We start from the raw sequence: 25,750 nt of genomic DNA on the forward strand, positions 1-25,750 counted from the left end.
TGAACTACGCACGTAACGCAACTACAGTGTTGGTTAGCAGTATGTGGGTTTGAACTAGCGGGAGGACATGATTAAATGGCCGAAGCCTGTTACTACCTAAAGCCAATCACTAGAGCAGGGAACGGATCTAAAGCAGTTCAAGGTGTTCATCGCATTATGAAGCTAGCTCACAAGAGCCTACGGTGATGGCATTCTCGGCCTAACCCTAAGTGGGGGAAGATGTGTACGTGTAAACGGGAGATCGCCGCCGGGGACGAATGCTCGGAGCTTCGTGTTCCTTGGCGCCCGGAGAGTCGTGGTCGGCGGAGAAAACTCCAGGAGCCGGAGACGACGTTGGGGCGCTGGTGCGTGGAGACGATGCCGGGGTGTTGGCGCTCGGAGACGAAGCGCACAGGGAAGACGAAGACGAGATGGAGGTTGGTGACGGGGTTTCCTTCCCCCCATTTCTCTTGTTATTTAAAGGGCAGGAACGGAAAACAAGGTTGTCGAGGCGAAGATCGAAGCGACAAGTCAGAGATCACGATGATGATGCCTAGATTTTCGGGATAAGCAATTATGGGCAAAAGATCCGTTGACGGTTACAGTGTTGGGAGCCCTAGAACCAAGGGGATGAGGTGACGCCATTTAATACTATATGGCGACTCAGGTTAAGTACAACGGATGGCGACTTAACATTCGTCGAAGGCCAGAAATGAGGAGAGTCGCCCCAAGTTGATGGGAGTTTATTGACACGAATGAATTCACGACAATCTGGGCCTAATGCTGGGGACATTACCTGTGGGTAACCCGCCGTTAATGGGCTGGGTCACCAAAGGGGCGACTCACCATTAGTTATACGTTCTATGGCCCAGGAGCTGTAGGGCGGTTCAAAAGGATAGTGCCGATGATGGAACGTCAAGGAAGCTCCTGATCGTGGGGAACACGGTGACTTAAAGATAAGTAAAGTTACCAAGAGTAGGATGGCAGGACTTTGTAAACCCTAGGGCCTCGACCTGTATATAAAGGTGAGTCCTGGGGAAAGGTCAGGAGAGTTAGAGAGAATCGAGAGCTAGGTCACGCCAGTCACGCCATCCTTGTAATCGAAACCACCATTAATCCACATCAAGCAGGACGTAGGCTTTTACCTCCTCACAAGGGGCCGAACCTGGGTAAATCTGAGTCTCTCTTTCGCTCACCCCCTTCGAGTCACCACCAAGGTGCGATGGCTCCATCTCTAAATCCTTTCACGAGGACATCTGTCGTGACAAAACCACGACACGCTGGCCAAGCGGTACTACCGCAATAACAACAAGACTACCATGCCGCCACGACCTTAGGGGTTATTTCAAGGGCATGGGAGGTAGTTTTTCCCCCTTTACCCATTCATCCCGTGTTCTTCCTCTATTCTCTCTCTCCTATCAAGTTGTTGCCTAAGGGACTCGACGGATCTCCATCTCCGGCCACCCTTCTCCGATTCCGCTTGGTGGGATCCTCTCCCACGTGCCATGTACCTCGTTACTGCCCCTCTTTCGCTTCATTGTTGCTTAGTTTTTGTTGAATCTAGGGTTAGGGTCATGTATTTGTTCTTTCCTTCATGTCACCCTATCCTCTTCCTAGAAGGATTGCGGAGGTCTTGGGTAGTATGTCTTTCATGTAGTAGGGTGTCTTGTGAGTTGGGGTGCCTAGTAGTACTAGATCTGAGGTTTTGTTCAAAAGGATTTGGGAATTTTTGGTTTCATGGAACTGTTAGATGTGGCATTCTACCTCCCGTGCGGTACTACTGCTCGAGTAGTGGTACTACCGCTGCCGGAGTGGCAGTAAATTTTTCTTACCGCTCAAGCAGCGGTATTACCGCTGCCAGAGCGGTAATAAATTTTTACTACCGCTCGTGTGGCGGTACTAGTGCCCTTCCTTTAGCACACACATTGTTCACTCTGTTTTGTTGGGCTTTTCTGTTGCATGTTGATCTTTGCCTTGACTTCTTGTGTCCTTTGTGTTGTGTTTGCGGTTTGCGTGTCATAGGTGGCGGCTCAAGGCGCTCTAACCCACCTCGGGATGCCATCTCCAAGCGTCCCCGCTCATCAGATGTCCCCGAAGGTTCTAGTGCTCCAAAGCGCAATTTTAAGAAGGCTGCTCAGAAGTCCAAGATCAGTGTTGTCTCGGATGCCATGCCACTTGGAGAATTTCAACTCTACCGCAAGGTTAACCCCTACACCAGCAATAGGGTTCAGCTCCCTGGAGGTGACATGTTCTGGACCAAGGACCATTTTCTTATCTATGAAGACGTCCTCAAATCGAGAAGAATCTGTATGTTCCTCTGCAGTGGATTGATGCTCTCAAAAAGACCCAGCCTACTTTGCTGATGCTCTGTCCATGGTGGATCAACTTCAGATTGAGGAGCTCATCACTTTTCAGCAAGATTTTGATTATGAGGTAGTGGCTCATTTCTTCCCCACTGTTCACTTTCACACTGATGACGAACGCACCATGACCTGGCTGACAAATGGGGAATTACTGTCTGCTAAGTGGAAAGACTTCATGAACCTTCTAAATGTCCAGGATAAGGGGCTGCACAACCCAGTTGGCTTGCGCCCACATGCCAACGCTACTGCTCTCGCAAAGGAGAAGTTGCCGCCATACTATATTGTGAAGGAAACCTCATCTGGTGATGTCTCCTATGTTATGAACCCTTTTCTGGACGTCATGCACCGCAATGTCCGCAACACACTATTTCCACGAGTTGGCAACAAGGACCAGGTCCACTCATACCTGGTAGATATGCTTATCATGTGTTAGAAAGGGAAGACTCACTCATCTAGTCCATTGGATATCTCTCATGTTATGTGGAACGAGCCGTACCCGCAGTCTTCAACCGTAAGATCCCAATCTATGATCCTTATCTATTTTACCTCATCAAGATGACATGGGCCAAGGCATTCCCAGCTGTTGAGTTTCATGCTCCTAATTGGATTCGTCACGAGCCCATCAAACTGCCCCAAAAGAACAAATGGGCCAACACCACAACCACACCTGTTGCCCCTAGGGATTCAGATGAGGATGTGGTTGCAGCTGAGGATGAGGTTGTTCTAGAGTCACGTATGCCTTCCTGTGCAGATCCTTCATGGGCCAAAAAGATCTCAGCCAAGATGAAGGTCTTGTTCTTCATGCAGACCAAGGGATAGTAGAGGACCCTTGTAGCTCAGAAGGAGAGCCGCCAGCATGACAAGCTGATCATGAGGAAGCTTGATGTGCACATCTCTAGTGGGTCTGAGCGAGAAATCACCCCGGATGCTGAGTGGATGCGGAAGAACAATCTGTAGTGGGCTGCATCTGGCAAGGACTCTGAGGAGGAAACCGAAGATGACACAGATGAGGAGCATTCTCTCCAGTTTGAGCTACCACCTATGTCATAGGTCTCCTCTCTTCCTTTTTGGTGTTCTGATGCCAAAGGGGGAGAGAGTGTAGGATTTTCTCATTTTCTCGTTTTCGTGGTTGATTTATTTGTTGAATTTAATTTGCTTTTTTGGTTGTCTTTGCTTTATGGATGAAACTATGAGACTTCATACCTTATCATATAGTGTGGGACATATGTTGTATCTTCCCTATCTTTTGTCTCATTATTATCTGGTTTATTAGTAGCTTCTGAGTATTATTATCTTGTGCATTTATCTTCATGCTCACATGCTATGCCTTGCTTCCATATGTAAATGTTTATTCTAGTATGTTGCAAGGATTATTTAGTCTATAAAATCTAAGGGGGGTGTTTTTTCTTTGGTTGTGTGTTGGTATGCACACATCCAGGTGGAGCTTGTCTCTAGTTTATATATTTTTGGTTTTGCATATGCTTTCTCTATATCCTTTTTGTGCAAATAATGTATTTCATCAATCCACCAAAAAGGGGAGATTGTTGGGGCATATTTCTCTCTAAGGGGTTTTAGTGATTGATGACAATGCTTGTGCGGACTAAATGTGTGCATTAAGCATTTCAGATATTTCGTATCTAGGCACAAGACCATTCGATGCCCCTCGGAAACTCTCGAAGAAGGATTTCTTTCTATGCTTCACTTTGGTGGATTTGAGTCATAGGAAAGCCGTACTATTAAGAGGAGGTCCACGTCAGAAAGATTTAGGTGGAATCATCACGTACACATTTAGTTCACCTTCTTTCCCTGGCTACAATGGATTTGCATCCCCATCTTTGATGATTATGCAGAAGGGCCAGCGGTAGTACTGCTGCTACCAGCGGTAGTACCGCTCTAAGAGCGGTAGTAATTTTTTACTACCGCTCCATGAGCGGTACTACTGCCCTGAGAGCGGTAGTACTTTTTTACTACCTCTCCGACGGACTTTTTCGCATACTTTCCCCCCTCAGTAGTAGGCTCGGTAGTATATTATTCCTACCGTGGTTGGTGAGATGTTGAGCGGTAGTACCGCTCCTAGCAGCGGTAGTACCGCTTGACTATTGTTGTGGTGGGTGGGTAACAGTTGGATTTTACCCACCCCCCACTATATATAGGTGTCTTCTGCCCCCGTGGATCTCACCTCTTACCTCTCTAAGCTCCATTGTTGCTCCATAAGCTTATTCTTGCCCAGTCTCTCTCCTTAGCCAATCAAACTTGTTGATTTTCTAGGATTGCTTGACAGGGCCTTGATCTACACTTCCACCAAGTGATATTTTATTCCCCCCACTAATCCCTTGCGGATCTTGTTACTGTTGGGTGTTTGAGCACCCTAGACGGTTGAGGTCACCTCAGAGCCACATTCCATTGTGGTGACGCTTCGTGGTCTAGTTGGGAGCCTCCAAGCTTTTTGTGGAGATAGCCCCATCCTTGTTTGTAAAGGTCCGGTGGCCACCTTCAAGGGAACCAATAGTAGAATTATGTCATCTTGCATTGTGTGAGGGTGTGAGGACAATACGGTGGCCCTAGTGGCTTCTTCGGGAGCATTGGGCCTCCACACCGCCCCAACGGAGACGTACTTCCTGTCAAAGGGAAGGAACTTCGGTAACACATCCTTGTCTCCACCTGTTCCACTTGCGGTTATCTCTTACCTTTACTTTGTACTTGTTGTTTTTGTGGCATATTCTTTGCTTGCACTTATTATCCTTGTAGTTAGCATCATATAGGTTTCTCACCTAGTCGTTCATATAGAGAACCCTTTGTTGCTAACGCTAATTTGTTAAGACAAGCTAAAAATTGGTAGTTTCCTATTCACCCCCCCTATAGTCAACCATATCGATCAATTCACACCTGCTTCTCTCTGCCACAGTCACTTCATCAAGTGTTGTCATTATTGCTTTTCACTTGCACCATTGAATGATACGGAAATATAATAGTCCAAGAGTGTCGTGGACTAAGCTAGAATCTGCAATGTTTTATTCAAAAGGAAAAGACAAGGTAGTATGGTCTCTTTATTAGAACAATACCAATGCATATGAAAGCCACTCAACATTTTCATCGGTTTCTTCCCCTTGGGTACTACTCAATAAAGGGAAAAGAAATTTAGAGAAACACATAAAAATATTTTTGGAGTTTTTAGTTTTTCTAGAAGAAAGCAAATTAAAGAAGGGAAAACTAAAACGAGGAAAACTATTTACACGGGAAAGCTACCAGCAATTAAGAGAACAAAATGGAAATAATTTTGGGTTTTCTTTTAATACTACAATTAAATTACGCTAGAAAGAAAAACCGAAAAGAAGCGAGAAATGTTTCTAGATTTTCTGCAAGTTTTTCAAACACACAAGAAGAAGGGAAGAAAATAAATCTAACATGGATAATACAATGCATGTGCGTGAACTCGAAAACTAGAATATGTAAGCATTAATATAAAGTCGGTGGAAACACGTACTCCCCCAAGATTAGGCTTTTGGCCTAGCGTTGTAAGCACCACCCATAGTGATCTGGGTAATAGTCAGTATGGTAACTCATGGAAGCCCTTGCTGTAGCCTCCATGGCCTGACTGGCAGCCTCCACTGCAGCGTTATACTCATGCACCTCCCTCTCATAGACATAATGTCTTACTTTTCCTTGATAATCAAAGAGGGAAGGTGCAGGAAAAATAAAATTCATAATAGATTTTTATTAAACATTAATTTGTAGTTATAATCAGTAGCGGTGGACTTCATGAACTTGTGGCGCTTTATGGCCTCAAAATCTAAGTAGTGAGTAGGAAGAGTAGGATCACTAGACCTTGGTGACCCGCCACACTTCTTAGCTAAACGGGAAGCATAAATCTCTCCATAAAAATGGCCACTGTCATAGTTATGTTGCAACCTGCGTGTTATGATTGGTCCAAGGTTATTGTATTTAATCTCAGTTAACGCAGTATGCAGGAGACTCAAGTCTAGGGCACATAAGGTACTAGAATCTTGCTTGCCCACTATGCATTCTCCATTGAAGAGTGCTAGGTAACGAATTGCACGTAAGTGTATACTATTTTTTTCTACCTTGAGTCACTCCATATCTTCACCAAAGCAAAGACTAGTTAAAAATGACTCATATTCCGATTTTGGTGGTTCGTCCAGCGAATCCCAAAGTGGAAATTTTCCATGCATTAGAGAAATCACATAGAGACATGGTGAAGGCATTTTGATAGAGGCTAAAGGAGACTCTCAATTCTCGAGGATAAAATTTAAACCCCTTAGTGAAAGTTTCAGTCAGACGATAATATTGTGTTCACTTATCTGCGATGAAGGGTGCAAGCTCGGTATTATGAATGTATTGCTCAAGTTCTTCCTTAATGCCTACACCCAACATGAATTCATCACTTTGCCGAAGACACGATTTGGCACGGGCTTCTCGCATCGAGCTTTCACTTAGCTCAACAAAAGACCGTCATATCGGAGTCCCACTCGAGGATGCCTTTGAGGACTTCCTCCTTGAAGAACTCCTCTTGAACTAGCTCATTATTCCTACGTACAAATTTCTGAAAAATTTGGGTCACAAAATAAAGTTAACAAAACTTCACAAGAATGATAACAACTACTCATAAGGATGCCTAGAGCCTAAAACAAGCATTCAAACTACTTGGAAATTCAAGAATTCAACATCCAAGCTCATCTACAGAAGCACCTAGAGTAGCTAATTACTTCTATGATAAACCACTAAGGCAAAAACTAATTAGAGGAGAGGGGAGTTATATACCAAGGGGAATCTCCCAAAACAGTTTGAGAAACGGAGTTTCGAGCAAAGATATTGAAATCCGCGGGTTTGAGAGCAAGAACACAAGAGAGAGAGATACAAGGATTTTTTCTATAGGTATGTGACGAAGTGGGCTGAAGGGATAAGTGAGGAGACCTCCGAGGGGCCCACTAACCACCAAGGCATGCTTGGTGGGGGTGGTGCGCATTGGTGCCTAGTGGGAACGTGGGACACCCCCTGTGATGTTTTTAGTGCTAGATATTCTCAAATATTCATGAATAAATCGCGTAAAAAATTTAGGTCATTTCTAGAAATTTTATTTTTAGGCACTTTTTTATTGCGTGGAAAATTCTGAAAAGAGGATAATCATGACATTTATTCAATTTAAATAAAAATATCATGAAGAATAGAATAGGTATATAGCGTTGTGCCTACTCAATTCATCCACCTCATGCCTGTTGAAAATGATTCATTAACAAGGTTGATCAAGTCTTATTAACAACCACTTCCAATTAGCATGAACCCGAAGAATTTTTCGTAAAACACTAAGTTACCTCAAAGAGGATGTGCATATCCCCAACAATAAGATCTCATATTTATTTTTGGTAGTAGGTAGAGGTAGTTGAAAGATTCCATTCACTTGACACCATTCACTTGAAATTATTTCCTCAGAAAATGCACTCTATGTTCTTTACCATTGACTTGAAAAGTAACTTTGCTTTTATTGCAATCAATAACAGCCCCTATTGTATTTATGAAATTTCTACCAGGATAATCGACATGTTGAAGTCCTCAGGCATATCAACTATAACAAAGCCCGTCAAGATAGTAACATTTGCAATAACAACGGGTACATCCTCACAAATATCCATAGGTATGGCAGTTGATTTGTCAACCATTTGCAACAAAATTTAGCAGGTGTGAGTTTATTCAAATCTAGTCTTTTGTATAAGGATAACGGCATAACACTAACACGAGCTCCTAGGTCACATAAAGCACTTTTCACATAGTTACTTTTGATGGAACATGGTATAGTTGGTATTCCTAGATCTCCTAGTTTTTTAGGTACTCCATCCTTAAAAGAATAATTAGCAAGCATGGTAGAGATTTCAGCCTCAGGTATTTTTCTTTCATTAGTGATGATGTCTTTCATGTACTTAGCATAAGTGGCCATCTTTAAAAGATGAGTTAAACGAGTACGCAAAAACACTCGCATAAGCATTTCACTAGAGTATTCAAATTCCTCATCGTCTTTTTTCTTAGTTGGTTTGTGTGGAGAAGACATTGGTTTTTGAACCCATGGATCTCTTTCTTTGCCATGCTTTCTAGCAGCAAAACCTCTTTTATTATAACATTTATTCTTAGGTTGTGGGTTATCAACATCAACAGCATGTTCTATCTCAACATCGTTATATGGTTCTTTATCATTGCCAGGTTCAGCATCTACATGAGCATCACCGTTATCATTTGCATTAGCACTATGCGAATGCTCACTACCATATTGAGTTTCAGCATCAGAGATAGAGATATCATTAGCATTAGCAGAAGGTTTTTCTACTCCAGGTTCACTATAAGTATGCAAGGTCCTACCACTTTTATTTTATTTTTCTTCCTAGAAGGACTAGGTGCATCAATATTAAATCTTTGTGAATCTTGTTCAGTTCTTTTAGGATGACCTTGTGGATATAGTGGATCTTGAGTCAATGTTCCTCCTCTAGTCATTACTCTAACAACATGATCATTCATATTATTATTCATTTCATGAAGTAGCTAGCTTTGAGATTTAGCAACTTGTTCTAGTTGGGTTTGAACCATAGAAGCATGTTTTCCTACACCTCTTACATCATTGGTGATTGTAAATAACAAGTCACTTAAGCGAGCAATCATATTAGTGTTTTGTTTCAATTGTTTCATAACATAGGAGTTGAAATGGTCTTGCTTTATAATATAATTAGGAAACTTATATAACCATTTACTAGGATGTTTACTGTAAGGTATGTCGCCTTCATTAAACTTTAAAATAAATTTTACCTTCACCACCTATGGTGGTGTGTGGAGACCATGTATTTCTTTGATAGGTGGTAAATTCTTAACATCTTCAGCTTTAATGCTTTTTTCCTTCATACATTTCTTTGCCTCTTGCATAGTTTCAGGCTAAGGAATAAGATACCCCTCTTCTTTGGAGTGGGTTTAGCTAGTGGTTCAGGAAGCGTCCATTCATAATGATTCTTCAATGTATTAGTCGATAATTCGTCAGCTTGCTCGACAGTTCGTTCCGTGAAATCACAACGAGCACAACTATCTAGGTGGTCCCAAAAACCATCGGTTTGTCCATTATAAAATATATAAAGTATTTCATTTTTCTTAAGAGGATGATCACGCAAAGCATTAAGTAATTGGAGAAGCCTCACCCAAGCATGTGGGAGACTCTCTTCTTCAATTTGCACAAAGTTAAATATTTCTTGTAAGGCAGCTTGTTTCTTATGAACACAAAAATACTTTCCAGCGAAGTAATAAATCATATCCTGGGGACTACACACACAACCAGGAGCAAGAGTATTGTACCAAGTTTTATCATTGCCTTTTAATGAGAACGGAAATAATTTGAGAATATAGTAGTAGAGATTTTTCTCGTCATGAGTAAATAGGGTGGCTATATCATTTAACTTAGTGAGATGTGCCACAACAGTTTCAATTTCATAGACATGAAAAGGATCAGATTCAACCAAAGTAATTACCTCTGTGTCGACAGACAATTCATAATCCTTATCGGTAACAAAGATAGGTCAAGTAGCAAACTTAGGATCATATTTCGTTCTAGCATTCACGGAGTTTTCTTTCAACTTGCATAGTAGTTTCTTAAGATCTTCTCTATCCTCACAAGCAAGAAAGTCTCTAGCTATTTCTTCATCCATAACATAACCTTCAAGTATTTCAAGCATTTCAGTTCTAGGATAGTCATATCTAAAAGGTATTTCAATATTTTCAGTTGCAAAGACTTCATCTATTTCAATAGTATCATGTGTTTCAGCATGCTCAATTAGTGGCACAATATAATCAAGCAAGGTACTAGTATCATCATAATCATCATTCATAGTAGAGGTAGCATCATCAATAACTTGCGACATATCATGATTAATAGCATGTAGTGGTGGTGTTACAAGTCTATTCAAAACAAAAGGTGAATCAAGTGCAGAGCTAGATGGTAGTTCCTTACCACCCCTCGTCTTACAGAGAATGATCTTAGTTCTTGTATCTGTCAAATTCTTCATAGTGATCAATAAATAGGTATCCCAAGTGACTCGGCAAATATAGTTATGCTCTCTCGCAATGACGCCACAAAATGTTCTTGATAACCCATGAGTATATGGGATCGCAATAGTTTTCGAGGGTAGAGTATTCAACCCAAATTTATATATTCAACACAAGGGGAACCAAAGAATATTTGTAGCTATTAGCAGCTGAGTTGTAAATTCAACCACACTTAGAGATTTAGTATCTACAGCATAGTGACCAGTAGCACAGTAATATGATAGTTTTTATAGTAGTGGTAACAATAGAAATAGTAACGGTAACAGTGATAGAAGTTTTGTAGCAGTTGTAACAGCAGTAGCAAAAGTAGTAACTTAGCAAGAACAATATGTGGAAAACTTGTAGGCACTAGATCAGAATATTGCTTGATAATATTCATCATGTATCAGTCATAACATAGGGCGACATAGAACTAGCTCCCGTTCATTGATATAATGTAGGCATGTGTTCCGTAAATAGTCATACGTGCTTATGGAAAAGAACTTGCATGAAATCTTTTGTCCTACCCTACCGTGGCTGTGGGGTCCATAAGGAAACTAAGGGATATTAAGGCATCGTTTTAATAGAGAACCGACACAAAGCATTAATACCAAGTTAATACATGAACTCCTCATACTATGGTAATCACCGGAAAGAATCCCAATTATTGCCACTTTGGGGTATGCAGATCCAAACACGTAGTAGGTGCATATAACTTGGAAGATCGGATCAAGAACATAGATATAATTGTGAAACATAAATGGTTTAGATCTGAAATCATGGCACTCGGGCCCTAGTGACAAGCATTAAGCATGGCAAAGTCATAGCAACATCAGTCTCCAAACATAGTGGATACTAGGGATCAAGACCTAACAAAACTAACTCGATTAGATTATGAATCTCATAGAGCTCTTCACTAAATAGCAAGCCTACGGAGGGATTACTCACCCCTAGTGGAGAGCATCATGGAATTGGCGATGAAGGAGGGTTGGTGATGACGAATACTGAAGATTCAACTCTCCGGAGCCCCAAACAGACTCCAGATTTGGCCTCCTGATGAAGAACAGGAGGTGGCAGCGGCTCCGTATCGTGAAATACGATGAAACTTCCTCTCTTATTTTTATCCGAAAATAGGATTTTATAGCGCTGGAACTAGGGTCAGCGGACCATCGTGGGCCTCACTAGACACCAAGTCATTCCAGGGGGCTTGCGCACCCTGGTGCCTAATGGGTGCCTCCGGCCTCCCCTCTGGTGGGCTTGGTTGCAGTATTTTTCTTTTTTTCCGGAAAATATCTCCAAAAAGTTTCATTCCATTCCGAGAACTTTTATTTCTGCACAAAAACAACACCACGGTAGTTCTGCTGAAAACAGTGTTAGTCCGGGTTATTTTCATTCAAATCATGCAAATTAGAGTCCAAAACAAGAGCAAATGTGTTAGGAAAAGTAGATACGATGGAGACGTATCAGGAATATATCACATGACTTAAATTTTTTGAAGTTTGGTAAACAATCGCGTGAAAAGGAATTGCCTAATAAAGATGAAATAATTGGCCTTGCTTCTATTATTGTACCTCTTACAGACCCATTCGACTAGTATCTGCTAGACCACGAGTATGGTATGCATTTAAATTAAAGAAATGAATTTAATAGGATACTTCTTGATTAAGAACTTATTTTTAAGCACAACTTACCGGTTGCAATTTTGGGCGGTCCTCCTCCACCCAAAGGAGACCTAGTGTTTGAGCTCAAAGCTTTACGTGATACTCTGAAATATGCTTATCCTCATCACAAGAAAATATGTCATGTTATCATTAGTACTAAACTTTTAGAGAATGAATAAAGGATATTGCTCAAAACCTTAAAGAAGCACAAGGATGCTATTGGCTATACTCTCCATGTTCTTAAAGGCATAAACCCTACTATCTGTCAGCACAAGATCAATATGGAACCGGATGCCAAACCAGTTGTTGATCATCAAAGCCGCCTCAATCCTAAAATGAAGGAAGTGGTAAGGAATGAAATACTAAAACTTCTAGAGACAGGTATAATTTATCCTATTGCTGATAGTAGATGGGTAAGTCATGTTCATTGTGTTCCTAAGAAAAGTGGTATAACTATTGTTCCCAACGATAAAAATGAACTTATTCCACAAAGGATAGTAACTGATTATAGGATAGTGATTAATTTTAGGAAATTTAATAAAGCCACTAGGAAAGATCACTACCATTTGCCTTTTATTGATCAAATTTTAGAAAGATTATCTAAGCACACACACTTTTGCTTTCTTGATGGTTACTCTGGATTTTCTCAAATACGTGTGTCAAAAGAGGACCAAGAGAAAACTACCTTTACATGCCCTTTTGGAACTTATGCTTATAGGCGTATGCCTTTTGGTCTATGTAATGCACCTGCTACCTTCCAAAGATGTATGACTGCTATATTCTGTGACTTCTATGAAAAGATTGATAACGTCTTCATCAATGATTTTTCCGTTTATGGGACTTCCTTTGATGATTGCTTGAACAACCTTGATCGAGTTTTGCAGAGATGTGAAGAAACTAATCTTGTCTTGAATTGGGAGAAGTGCCACTTTATGGTGAATGAAGGTATAGTGTGTGGGGACCTCAACCCATAAGTCATGATTATTGAATGCACGTGTGCAGTGATCCCAGAGATCAATGCTCACTGAACACATAGAAGCTGGATTACAAGAGTCTTACATCCATACATACCGTATGATACAAATAGAGACCATAATCGTCAAGTATTACATAGATAGGGACTCGGAGGCCCACACACCATACATAACTAGCAGTGGAAATCTTGAACGAAAGCGTGAACCCATGCCATCTGCCTTAACATACACGCATTCTGACTAGGAAGCGTCCTAGTTCGCATGTTCGTCACCAACAAACTATTCTCCATATTCCCGCTCTTCCACGCCTGGCCAAGTAAATAACTAGTGCCAAGACAATGAGTACTTTGAATGTACTCGCAAGCAACCCATGTTGTGGAACAAGCCAATGATAATGCATTATATAGCACTAATAGGTAAATTGCAAAAAGAAGATTTTCAGGTGCAAAGACATGATTAATTTCTTGTGAGGGCATGCATCATGAGGTGGAGGATATCCATAAGAACAGGTTGCAAATATCAATATCAACTGAGGGTCGAACATCCCATGTCCACCCATCATGCCAAGTCGTCTGACTTAGCTCATGGATCTTACTTCCGTCTTTCTCACACAATCACCTTTCTCACACACGCACACTTGGTTTATGTGAAAACTTCTGTATGTAGTTTAAGCAGCACCACCCAACTGTCATTGACCATGGGCATGGCTATTCAAATAGTTCTACACTCTAATAGGTTGCACGTTGTACCCACAAGACTCGGGGACCTTTTGCGTTGTTAACGACTCGTGGTATATAACATACCCGAGGTAAGCACCCGAACAATGCCTTTCCCCTGGGATACTAAACAAAAAGTCCACTCGTTGGTGACATCCCTCATGATGTACACCATACGAGCCTCGCTCAAGATTGTACCATCCATGAAGGCACGCAACAACGTGCCCGGTGTGTGTGAAATAGCCCATGGTTGCCCTTATTGGCATGATCCCATCTCGAGAGTGACACGACCACTCCCTCCACCAGTAATGCAGACTCTCCACCAGCATGAACCAAAGTAATCAACAAGGCCCTGTCCCATAAGGGGTATCGTGGTCGCACATGTAAGGTTGGAACGGTCAACAAATGTTAAATCTAATCCTACTTTCGAAATCATGCACACAACTTGGCTCAGTATTTCACTTCCTTATCAAGTGGTTACCTAGCTCAACACATCTCCCTCGGGCATTAGTGACACTTGACGGGATTTTCGAAAAGTCTTGAAATCATTTCTTTCATCGTCACCATGCTTATTCCCAACCCATTTGTGTATCATCTACTAACAACCTAACTACTTACCACCCACACAATTCTCATAGCACGGTAGGGTCATGCCCAAGTGCAAGTATCAACAAGGAATTTTTCAGAGACAACCCACCAAGGTGGTCACCGATCCAACATGAATCAGATGCAACAAAGTAGAGTTCTATATGGCATGCAAAAAACGGTTTCTTAGTCATGGTCAAAGGGTTGCCTAACTGAATCAACAAAGTCTCCGGGGTCATCAAAGTCTTCTAGTCCAAGGCTTTCATCAACAACATAATCTATTGTCACAATTTAATAGCCAAAAATAAGAGCACAGCAAAAACAGAGAAAATAAAGTCTTCCTAAAAATTTCACGTTATTTTTGTAAAACAATGGGGTGCATATTAGCTTTGTAAAAATTATTGGATTTTATATTTGAAGTATAAAAAGTAACAGAAATCATTTTAACTTTTAGCTAAAATATTCGAAACTGGGTTTTTAAATAAAAGAATACGTAAAACTTTCTTTAAAATTACACAAGTAGCACCATTAAATAGGTGGGATTTTTAGGAGTTGGAATCATTGCATTTTGACCTATATTTAAATCTGGGGGATTTATGCAAGTTCTGCTAAAATAAATAAAGGAAAAGGCACTGTTGTCAATGGGATGGATCAGGAGGGCACCCGAGCCGGCCCAGAAGAAGGGCCCGAGAGGATGAAAGGGTGCGTGCGGTAGGTTTCAATTTAAACCTGCACACGGGCCCCTTCTAGCAGAGAGAAAGGGAGGCGGGAGAGACACTCACGCATGTGTCCCACCCGACAGTCGTCTTGCACCTTTGGACAGGGAGAGGGAGAGATCACTGGTGGCATTCCGGGCAGCATCTCGAGGAGTTGAGGACACGAGCGTGCTCAGGAGGCTCGAGCGCTTCCAGGGGAGGTGGAGCTCGTCACCGGCGATGGCTGTTTCAAAGAGAATGACGGATCCGAGAGTCGGAGCTCCGACTCGAGGTCGAGGAACTTTCTCTAGGCTGCAATCAGAGGAATGAGGAGGTGAAATGGGTTGAGGGCCGTCCAGGGACTTCGGAACATAAGGAAACAGGGGTAGAGGAGGACTCTAACCATGCAAATACCGGCGACCCGAAGCGGCGAGCTCCAGCTCGATCCCGAGCATCCGGTCACCAAAATGGAGTGGGCGAGGAGCAGGGGCACAATTGGGAGGATGTGGATGCGACCAAGGGGGAATAGGAGGCCAGGGAGTGGCTTATATAGCCGGGTCGCGGTCCACTGTGTGCTCATGCGCCTGGAGGACCATAGAGATTGCCATAGGGAGAGAGAGGACCCGGGGACGTGTATGGGACCTTTGTGGACGTAATCTATGGTTGGGAAGAGGACATGAAGGAGCGGAGGCAGGTTACTAACGGGTCATGAGGGCGGGTGCTCACTGGCCGAACTAGGCGGACGCGGTCATGGTGTGTAGGGGGAGAGGGGAAGAGAGAGGAGGGGGCCAACAAAGCGCAGGGCACCGAATGCCGATGACACCTTGGGGGATGCTAGGTTGGGACTGAGGCGGTCATCAGGCCTGGCCATTGTGCAATGCATGCAATGCGGGAGCGCACTGTAGCATGTTCTAGAGCTCCATTTTGGCATACCATGGCATGTTAGCGTGCTCTAACGTTCTCTAATTTTTTCACTAGCTTTTGGTGGATTTGTAGATGCTCTGGGGGCTAGGGAGGCTATGGGGACTAGAGATAAGAGGCTGGGGAGGTCAAAATGAGTGTTGTCCTAGCTGTCTAGGGGATAAAATGGGGGGGGGGGTCACAATGAGTGTTGTCCTAGCAAGTCTTACTGGAGGTAAAAGGTAACAATGTGGGCTTGTGGTAAGAATTTGGAGTGAAGGGGAATAGTAGAAGGGGTGAAAGCAGCAGTTTTACCAAATCACTAGTGATGTTGTTCTGAGCAATGTAAAATTTACCACTTGTAGTGAGATTTAACAAGATCAATTGATGGGTAAAAATGAGAGGGATCACAAGGTTTGAGCTCATCTGAGCAAAGTTGACAATGTAAACATGAAAAACCCTAGAAATGGACAGAATGAGATTTCTCAAGGCTAAGCTAGGCTAATATATTCCCACAAATGCACAACTTGGTGTAGCATCCTTATTTGGGGTCTAGATCACTCCTGCAAACTTTGAGATCAATTGGATAAACTTGGGAATGTAATGTTGCTCAAGTTTGGTGCTGGACACAGAGGGTCTTGGAATATTTTGGTGGACCAAATCAACTTGGATTGGGATGAAACTTGCCAAGATCACCAATATAGCATGTGTGACTTTCTAGAATTTTCATAGAATTTATTGAGAATATTTCCTATAGAAATATTTCAAAAGCCTTAAATAGGCGGAAAGGGTTTTTCCCAATATTTTAGACATGACCATGTCTTTAAACTCATATATCGCCAATATATGTGCTTTGAGTTTCCCTAAATTTTCTCAAATATTTTTGAAGTAAGAAAATATATTTTTCCTATGAAATATCATTTATGGACTCAAAAATAAGTATTTAAATAAAAATATAAAAATAATTTTTAAATCAATTATTGTATGGTTTTTGGAAGTCTTTTTGATAATAGGATCCAAATAAAATCTTTGGGGTAAAGTATCTCTCCTAAATTGAGGACTTGTAGTACAAATCTCAACTCAGGGATTTTTGAAAGCTCAAAATAAATAAATGGCTTTTTGTGGAAATAATAATTTATTAAAATAGTTTCTGGTCCTATACACATGGTATGATCATCAGGAAAAGGTTTGGGGTCGAGGAGATGAGTTCTTGAAAGGAGAAACATTTTAGGTGCTTCAAAACACAATCAAACACACAAGCAAGTAGCAACCAAATAATCCATCACAAGCATGCAAAAAGTTTTAATTGGCTCTATTTTTTATAAAAACATCATGTGGAAAATTGGTACAAACACAGGGTGTGACATGGTGCTTGGGCATAAAATCTCCGAATGAGGTATTGACGTGGATAAAACCAAAGTATATGCAACCGAGAAAAATCCTTGCCCGAAACACATCAAAGTTATAAGAAGTTTCCTTGGTCGTGCTGATTTCTATAGGCGCTTCATTACACATTTGTCGAAGATTTCTAGGACATTAACTAATCTTCTACAAAAATATGTTCCTTTTATTTTTGATGACTATTGTGTAGAAGCCTTCGAAATACTAAAGAAAGCCTTAATTTCCGCACCTATTGTTCAGCCACTTAATTGGAACCTACCGTTTGAAATTAGTTGTGATGCTAGTGATTATGTTGTCGGCGCTTTCTAGGGAAAGAGTAGACAATAAATTGAATGTTATTCATTATACTAGTAAGACATAGACACCGCTCAAAGGAATTATGCTACTGCTGAAAAGGAATTTATAGCACTTGTGTTTGCATGTGATAAGTTTAGACCGTACATTGTTGATTCTAAAGTAACTATTCACAGTGATAATGCTGCTATTAAGTACCTTATGGAAAAGAAGGATTCTAAACCTAGACTTATTAGATGAGTGTTACTACTCCAAGAGTTTGACTTGCATATTGTTAATAGAAAAGCAGTTGATAACCCTGTAGCAGATAACTTGCCTAGGGTGGAAAATGTTCTTGATGACCCACTACTGATTGATGATAAATTCCCTGATGAGAAAATTACTGTTATAAACACTTCACGTACTAATCCTTGGTATGAGGATTGTGCTAATTACATTGTTTCTAAATATATTCCACCTAGTTTCACCTACCAAAAGAAAAACTTCTTCTATGATTTATGACACTACTTCTAGGATGACCCATATCTTACAAAAAAGGAGTAGATGGTCTTATAAGACTTCGTATACCTAAGCAAGAACATGAACAAATCCTAAGGAAATGCCATTCCTAAGCTTATGGAGGACATCACGCTGGTGACACAATGGCAAACAAGGTATTGCAATCCATTTTTATTGGCCTACTCTTTTTAAATATGCTCATAAGTTTGACCTTTCTTGTGACGAATGCCAAAGAGTTGGTAATATTGGTAAACATCAGGAAATGCCTACGAATTATTCACTAGCTATTGAACCATTTAATGTTTGGGTTTTTGACTTTATGGGACCTTTTCCTTCCTCAAATGGATATACTCATAATATAGTTGTTATTGATTACATTACTAAATGGTAGAAGCTATGCCAACTAGTAGTGCTGATCATAAAACTTCTATTAAAATGCTTAAAGGCATTAACTGTCCGAGGTTTGGTGTCCCTAGATACTTAATGACCGATGGTGGTTCACATTTTATTCATGGTGCTTCCTGTAAACTTCTAGCTAAATATTTTGTTAACCATAGTATTGAATCACCTTATCATCCTCAGTCTAGTGGACAAGTTGAACTAAGAAATTGTGAAATAAAATTGATCTTGCAAAAGATTGTCTATAGGTCTAGAAAGAATTGGTCTAAGAAACTTGATGATGCTTTGTGGGTTTATAAGACTTCTTATAAGAATCCCATGGGGATGCACCCATATAAGATGGTTTATGGAAAATCTTGACAATTAAAGCATATTGGGCAATTAAAGAACTTCATTATGATTTCAAACTTGTCGGCGAAAAAAGTTTGTTTAATATTAGCTCATTAGATGAATGGAGGAAGCAAGCTTATGAAAATGCTAAGTTATTTAGAGAGAAATTTAAAATATGGTATGGCAATATAATTCATAACCGAGAATTTAATGTAGGAGACCTAGTGATTTTGTGCAATTCTTGTTTCAGATTTTTTGCAGGCAAACTCCTCTCCAAATGGGAAGGACCCTATGTTGTCAAGGAGGTTTATCGCTCTGGAACCACAAAAATAAATAAATTCGAAGGTAAAAACCCGAGACTGGTGAATGGACAAAGAAGGAAACATTATATTTCAGGTGCACCCGTTAATGATGAGACCAATATCATCCAAGTCATACCATCGCAAGAGCACATATGGGAAGTCTTCCAGAACACTCCACAAACCTGAAAAGGGTGTAGGTACTCGGTACGGTACCGACTCCAAAAATTCCAAATAATAATTTCTGTAGGTTTTGGCATTTTAGAGGAATTACAAAAATAAAAAGGAGTCTAGGGGATCCACGAGGGAGGCACAAGCCAACACCCCCCCCCCCCGAGGTTGCGACCTGATGGCTTGTGGGTCCCTCGTGCGCCTCCCGGGCTCCAACTTCTTCCCGAGCACATATTTCGGTCCAAAAAATCATTATATATGCTCCCGGTTGTTTTGACCTGAATTGCGAGATTTTCCTCTCTTCTTGTTTCAGGCTGCTTTTCTAACAGATCTAGATCACCATGACTTCACCAAGCCCTTCCAAGGACAAGTTCTTTGAGAAGGTCATCAACCCCTACCTGTCGGGGTTGATTAGGCACCCGCAATATATTGAGATGCATGAGGGGTTGCTTCACATCGGGATGTTCAAGGTCCCAAGAAGGGGGAAGCCAGAAGGCCAGGTTCGCTGTGGTGGAACAGGAGATCTTCAAGTGCCAAGGGATGGTTGGACGTGGTTTGAGTGATCACTACTCCATGGTCATGGACTTCGAACAGGAGAGCAAGATGGACACCCAGAAAGTGGGGGAGGTTCTTTTCAAACTTCAAGAGCTGCTCGATCACCTCCAAAATCAAGCCTATGAACTCCAAAGCCAAAACTATGTGTATGAATCTAGGTTTCAGAGGATGAGATTTGATGCCAGTTTTAGGACTCCCAAGAAAAAAATCTCATATAATGATGGGGAATCTACACCTTGGAAGGAAGAGGACACCCCGATTACACCAGCACCATCACCCGAGAAGGACGCCTGAGTACTTGGGTATGGGCATGACCTTTGGCTTGTTCCAAGCTTGGGGGAGGTGCCCCGGTATCGTATCACCATTAACCACACCATCATTACTATCTATTTTAGTTCGATCCTTAGTTGTTTAAGTATTTAGAGAAATAAATTTTAGGTTTGTTATGCTTAGTATTTTTACTTTGAGTCCCATATATCCTTGTAATCGAGTATGCGAGATATATAATAAAGATTAGTTTAGTTTTTGTCATTTACCCATAGGCACGTGTCATCATAGCATGTCCATAAAAACAAAGATATAGATCATATGCTTATCCCATGAGGAGTAATGAATTCACATAGTAAAGAGTATAAGTGATGAATATTGTTGAAAATAAACAAACATAGTATTACTCATGGTCACAATCCAAGCAAGGCTATGAATAAGGAGAGCAGATTCCCTTATAAATATACTATCTTGAACATCTTTTGCTATTGTGAGGCCTCATCAAATATTATATAATGATCAAATGTTGACATAGGACATGGAAGACAACATAATGGTGATGATATTTCACATTCATATAGAAGTTGTATGGTCATGGATCCCTTAACATGTGATGCTTGCTTTAGACCTTTTGCTAGCCCAAAAACTTAACACAAAGTAGAGATACTACTTGTGCATCCTTAACCCTAAAACCCAATTTCTTGCCATGAGAGTCCACCATACCTACCCATGGATTGAGTAAGATCCTTCAAGTAAGTTTTCATCGATGCACCACGCAATAAAAAGTTGCTTCTAAATATGTATGATCTTTTACTGCAAGGGAAGATAAACTTTGTAAGATCTTGTGATGACAAAGAAATAAAAGCGACATACTGCATAATAAAGTTTGTTGTCACAAGGCGCAATATAAAGTGGCGTTCATTTGCATTAAGAGTTTGCACATTCAAAACCCCAAAAGTGCATGGAAACCTCTGCTTCCCTCTGTGAAGGGCTTATCTTTTATCTTTAAAGTTCACTCTTATGCGTGAGTCACTAAGTTCATTTTTTTCGTGTATATTAGTTCGATAGTGGAAAGCATCATGTGTTAAGGAAAGATTCAGATTTATATACCCAAGTGAATGTAGATTATCATGATTTATTATTGTTGACATTATCCTCGACGTAAATGAGTTGGATGGCGAATCATTCAAGCCCCTATCTTCCTATGTGTCCTTTGAAAACATGAGCTCTAAAAATATGACTTGAGTATGAGCAATCATAGAAGAATAAATGATAGTTGAGTATGAGAACTTGCGAATAAGAAATATCTAACATAGACTCTCCTCTGAAATATGTTTAAATATGATTGCCCCAATGAGTGAGAACATACTTTGTTGATTGGCAACAAAATTCATGCTTCATACTGCAATATTTGTGAATGGATTGCTACTTGTTTAAAATGATATACGATAAGTTAGTTGCTGCCATGATAATATTAATGATGCTCTCATGTCCGTATTTTATTTTTATTGACTTCTCCCTCTCAAATCATGTGTCCATATTCTCGAGCTCGGCTTTCGCTTGAGGAAAAGCAAGGTCTAAGCTTGGGCAAGTTGAGACATCCATTTTGCATCATGATCTTTATTGATATTTGTATTATTATTGTCCATTATTCCCGTTTATTATGTAATTCTTATATCTTTTCTCTCTGAATACGCAAGGTACATTGTGAAGAGAAAAGTATCTGGAAACTATAATTCTGGACTGAGAAACCGAGAAAAGGGAAAAAATATCAACTTGCTCCCAATGACCTGAAACTTCACGAAGAATTTTTCTGGAATATATAAGAATTACAGGGCCAAAAATACCGCCCAGGGGCAAGCACCTGGGCACAAGCTATCAGGTCGCGCGTCCCCCAGGCCGCGCCCTAATAGCTTGTGGGGCCCTTGTTGGTCCTCCGACGCCCCTATTCTCATATATGATGTGTTTTACTCTAGAAAAAATCAAGTCATAATGTTCGGGACAAAGAGCTGCCGTCTCGAGGCGGAAACCTAGGCAGAGGCCCTTTTGCTCTTCGGCAAAGCGATTCATCCGGAGGTAGTCCTCTTCGGGAGGGGGGAATCAAAGCCATCGTCATCACCAACGCTTCCTCCTTCGTGGGAAATCAAAGCCGTCTTCATCAACATCTTCGCCAACACCATCTCATCTCCAACCCTAGTTCATCACGTTATTCAATCTTTGTCTCAACACCGCAGATTGGTACATGTGGGTTGCTAATTGTGTTAATTACATCTTGTAGTTGATGCTAGTTGGGTTACTTGGTGGAAGACATAATGTTCAGATCCTTAATCATATTTCTTACACCTTTGATGTTGAACATGTTGATGAGGTGTGAGTAGTTAATATTGTTCCTGAGGACATGGGAGAAGTCTGGTTATAAGTAATCATACAAAGTTGGCATTCGTTCAATATTTTGATGATATGTATGTTGTTACTTCTTTTACTGGTGTCGTGTGAACATCAACTACCTGACACTTCAACATGTTATGGGACTAAAGGAAGTCATTGTAGAGTAACAAGTAGATGATGGGTTGCGGGATTGACCGAAGCTTAAACCGTAGTTTATGTGTTGCTTCATAAGGGGGCTGATTTGGATCCTCATGTTTCATATTATGGTTAGATTTATCTTAATTCTTCTTTCATAGTTGTGGATGCTTGTGAGCGGCGTTAATCATAGGCATGTTGTTAGTTCACGTAAGAGGAACACCTTAGCACCGTTCCACCCACATATCAAATTATCAAAGTAGCGAACGTGAATCAACTTAATATGATGAAAATGACTAGGCAGAAATTCCCATGTGTCCTCGGGAGCACTTGCTTTATATAAGATTACTTTCATGACTGTCCTTTGCTATAAAAAGGATTGGGCTACCTTGCTACACCTTTTTTACCATTGCTACTTGTCACTTGTTACGAATTACCTTGCTACAAAACTATCTATCACTATTATTTACAACACTTGTAGAGAATACCTTGCTGAAAAATACTTATCATTTCCTTCTGCTCCTTGTTGGGTTCGACACTCGTACTCATTGAAAGGACTACGACTAATCCCATATACTTGTGGGACATCAATCATCCATCAAAACGACAACAATCTTTTCACAAAATTAAGAGAAGATAGCAGTCATACATCACTGACAGATAGCACGTGCATTACATAAACCTCAACGATCTTTTCACAAAATTCAGAGAAGGTCTACGTCTTTAAGCATTAGTTCCAAAGGGGCACGTGAAAGTAGTTTTCTATTGATCCTCGTTTGAGACAAGTATTTGAGAGAAACTAGAGTATCCATCAAGGAAACAAAAGTGTGTGTGCTTAGATAACGTTTCAAACATTTGATCAATAAAAGGCAAGGGGTAATGATATTTTCTAGTAGCTTTTCTTAGTTTTCTAAAATGAATTACCATCATATAACTAGTTAAAATTATTTGTGGAATAAGTTCATTTTTATCATTAGGAACAACAGTTGTACCACCTTTCTTAGCAACACAATGAACAAGACATACCCACCTACTATAAGCAATAGGATAAATTATACGTGCCTCGAGAAGCTTTAGTGTTTCAGTTCTTACCACTCCCTTCATCTTAGGATTTAAGCGGTGTTGATGATCAACGACATGTTTAGCATCTGGTTACGTATTAATCTTGTGCTGACATTGAGTGGGACTTCTGCCGTTAAGATCATCAAAAGTATATCCTATAGCAGTCCTATGCTTCTTCATAGTTTTAAGTAATCTCTTTTCTTCATGCTCTGAAAGGTTAGCACTTATAATAACATGATATATCTTCTTTTCATCAAGATAAGCATATTTCAAAGTATAAGGTAATTTCATGAGATTAAACACAAGATATTCTTTGAGTGGATGAGGATCCCCTAAGATATCAACTGGTAAGTTGTGTTTAAGAATAGGTGTTTGTCTAAGAAATATATCAATTATCTCATTTCCCTCATTCATATGCATATTATTTTCATGCTCTAGGAAATATTAATCTAATGGATCAGTAGGATACACGTCAATAGAAGAACGACCAATAATTTCATCCTAGGTAATTCTTTCTCATGTGGTTGTCTACCAAACTTAGAGAAATTAAATTGAAGAGACACATCACAAAAGCTTACTTTTACCTTCTCAGTAGCACAATTCATTTCAGCGTTAACGGTATTAAAGGAAGGTCTACCAAATATAATGGGACAGAAGTTATCTTGTTTTGAACCAATAACTAAGAAATTAGTAGGGTACCTAATTTTTCGACACAAGACTTCAACATCCCTAACAATCCCAAGTGGTGAAATAGTGTCTCTATTTCCAAGTTTAATAGTGACATCGATATCTTAAATCTCAGAGGGTGCTATGTCATTCATAATTTATTGATATAGAGTAAAAGGTATAGCACTAACACTAGCACCCATGTCACAAAAGCCATGATAACAATGTTCTCCAATCTTAACAGAAACAACATGCATGCCAACAACGCATTTATTTTTATCTAACTTATCTTGAGCATTTCTAACCACTTTTGCAATTCTAGCAGCTTCATCACAAAAATAAATAACATGTCCACCAAAATCCCTTGCAATGGCACCAGAAGAATGCTGCTAGCACTCTCCGGCAATCGAAACTAGAAGAATGTTGTTGACGCCCACCAGCGCGTGGGATCGTAGCAGTTTTCGAGTGTAGAATATTCGACCCAAATTTGTTAATCGCCAAACAGGAGGTGAGAGAATACTGTCGAGTATTAGCAGCTGAATGTGTCAGATTCAACCACACCTGAAAGATTAGTATCTGCAAGCAAAATAGTAACAACAAAGTAGCGAGTAACGGCAGTGGCAAGGAACAACAGTAGTGACAGCAGTAGCAAGTAGCAACAGAGCAAGCGACAGTAGTAACATCAGTAGTAGCAGAGCAAGACAAGTAACAGCAGCAGAGCAAGACAAGTAACAGCAATAGTAGGACAAACTCGTAGGCAATGGGTCGGTGATTTGTCTGGATGGTATTCATCATGCAACAGCTATACCACGGAGAGATATGTGGCTAGCTCCCGTGCGTCAATGTGATGTAGGCATGCATTCCGTGTGTCGTCATACGTGCTTAGGGAAAAGAACTTGCATGACATCTATTGTCCATCCCTCCCGTGGTAGCGGGGTCCAAAAGGAAACTCCGGGATATTAAGGTTCTCCTTTTAATAAAGAACCGGACCAACGCATTAGCACTTGGTGAACACATGAACTCCTCAAACTATGGTCATCACCGGGAGTGGTTCCGGTTATTGTCACTCCGGGGTTGCCGGATCATAACACATAGTAGGTAACTACAACTTGCAAGATCGGATCTAAAACACACATGTATTGGTGACAACATAATAATTTCAGATCTGAAATCATGGCACTCGGGCCCTAGTGACAAGCATTAAGCATGGCAAAGTAGTAGCAACATCAATCTCAGAACATAGTGGATACTAGGGATCAATCCCCATCAAAACTAACTCGATTTTTATGATAGAACTCATCCTACTCATCACCGCCCAGCTAGCCTACGAATAGATTAGTCACGA

The sequence above is a fragment of the Hordeum vulgare genome, chromosome 5H (assembly GCF_904849725.1).
Source record: "Hordeum vulgare subsp. vulgare chromosome 5H, MorexV3_pseudomolecules_assembly, whole genome shotgun sequence".
Classification (NCBI taxonomy): Eukaryota; Viridiplantae; Streptophyta; class Magnoliopsida; order Poales; family Poaceae; genus Hordeum; species Hordeum vulgare.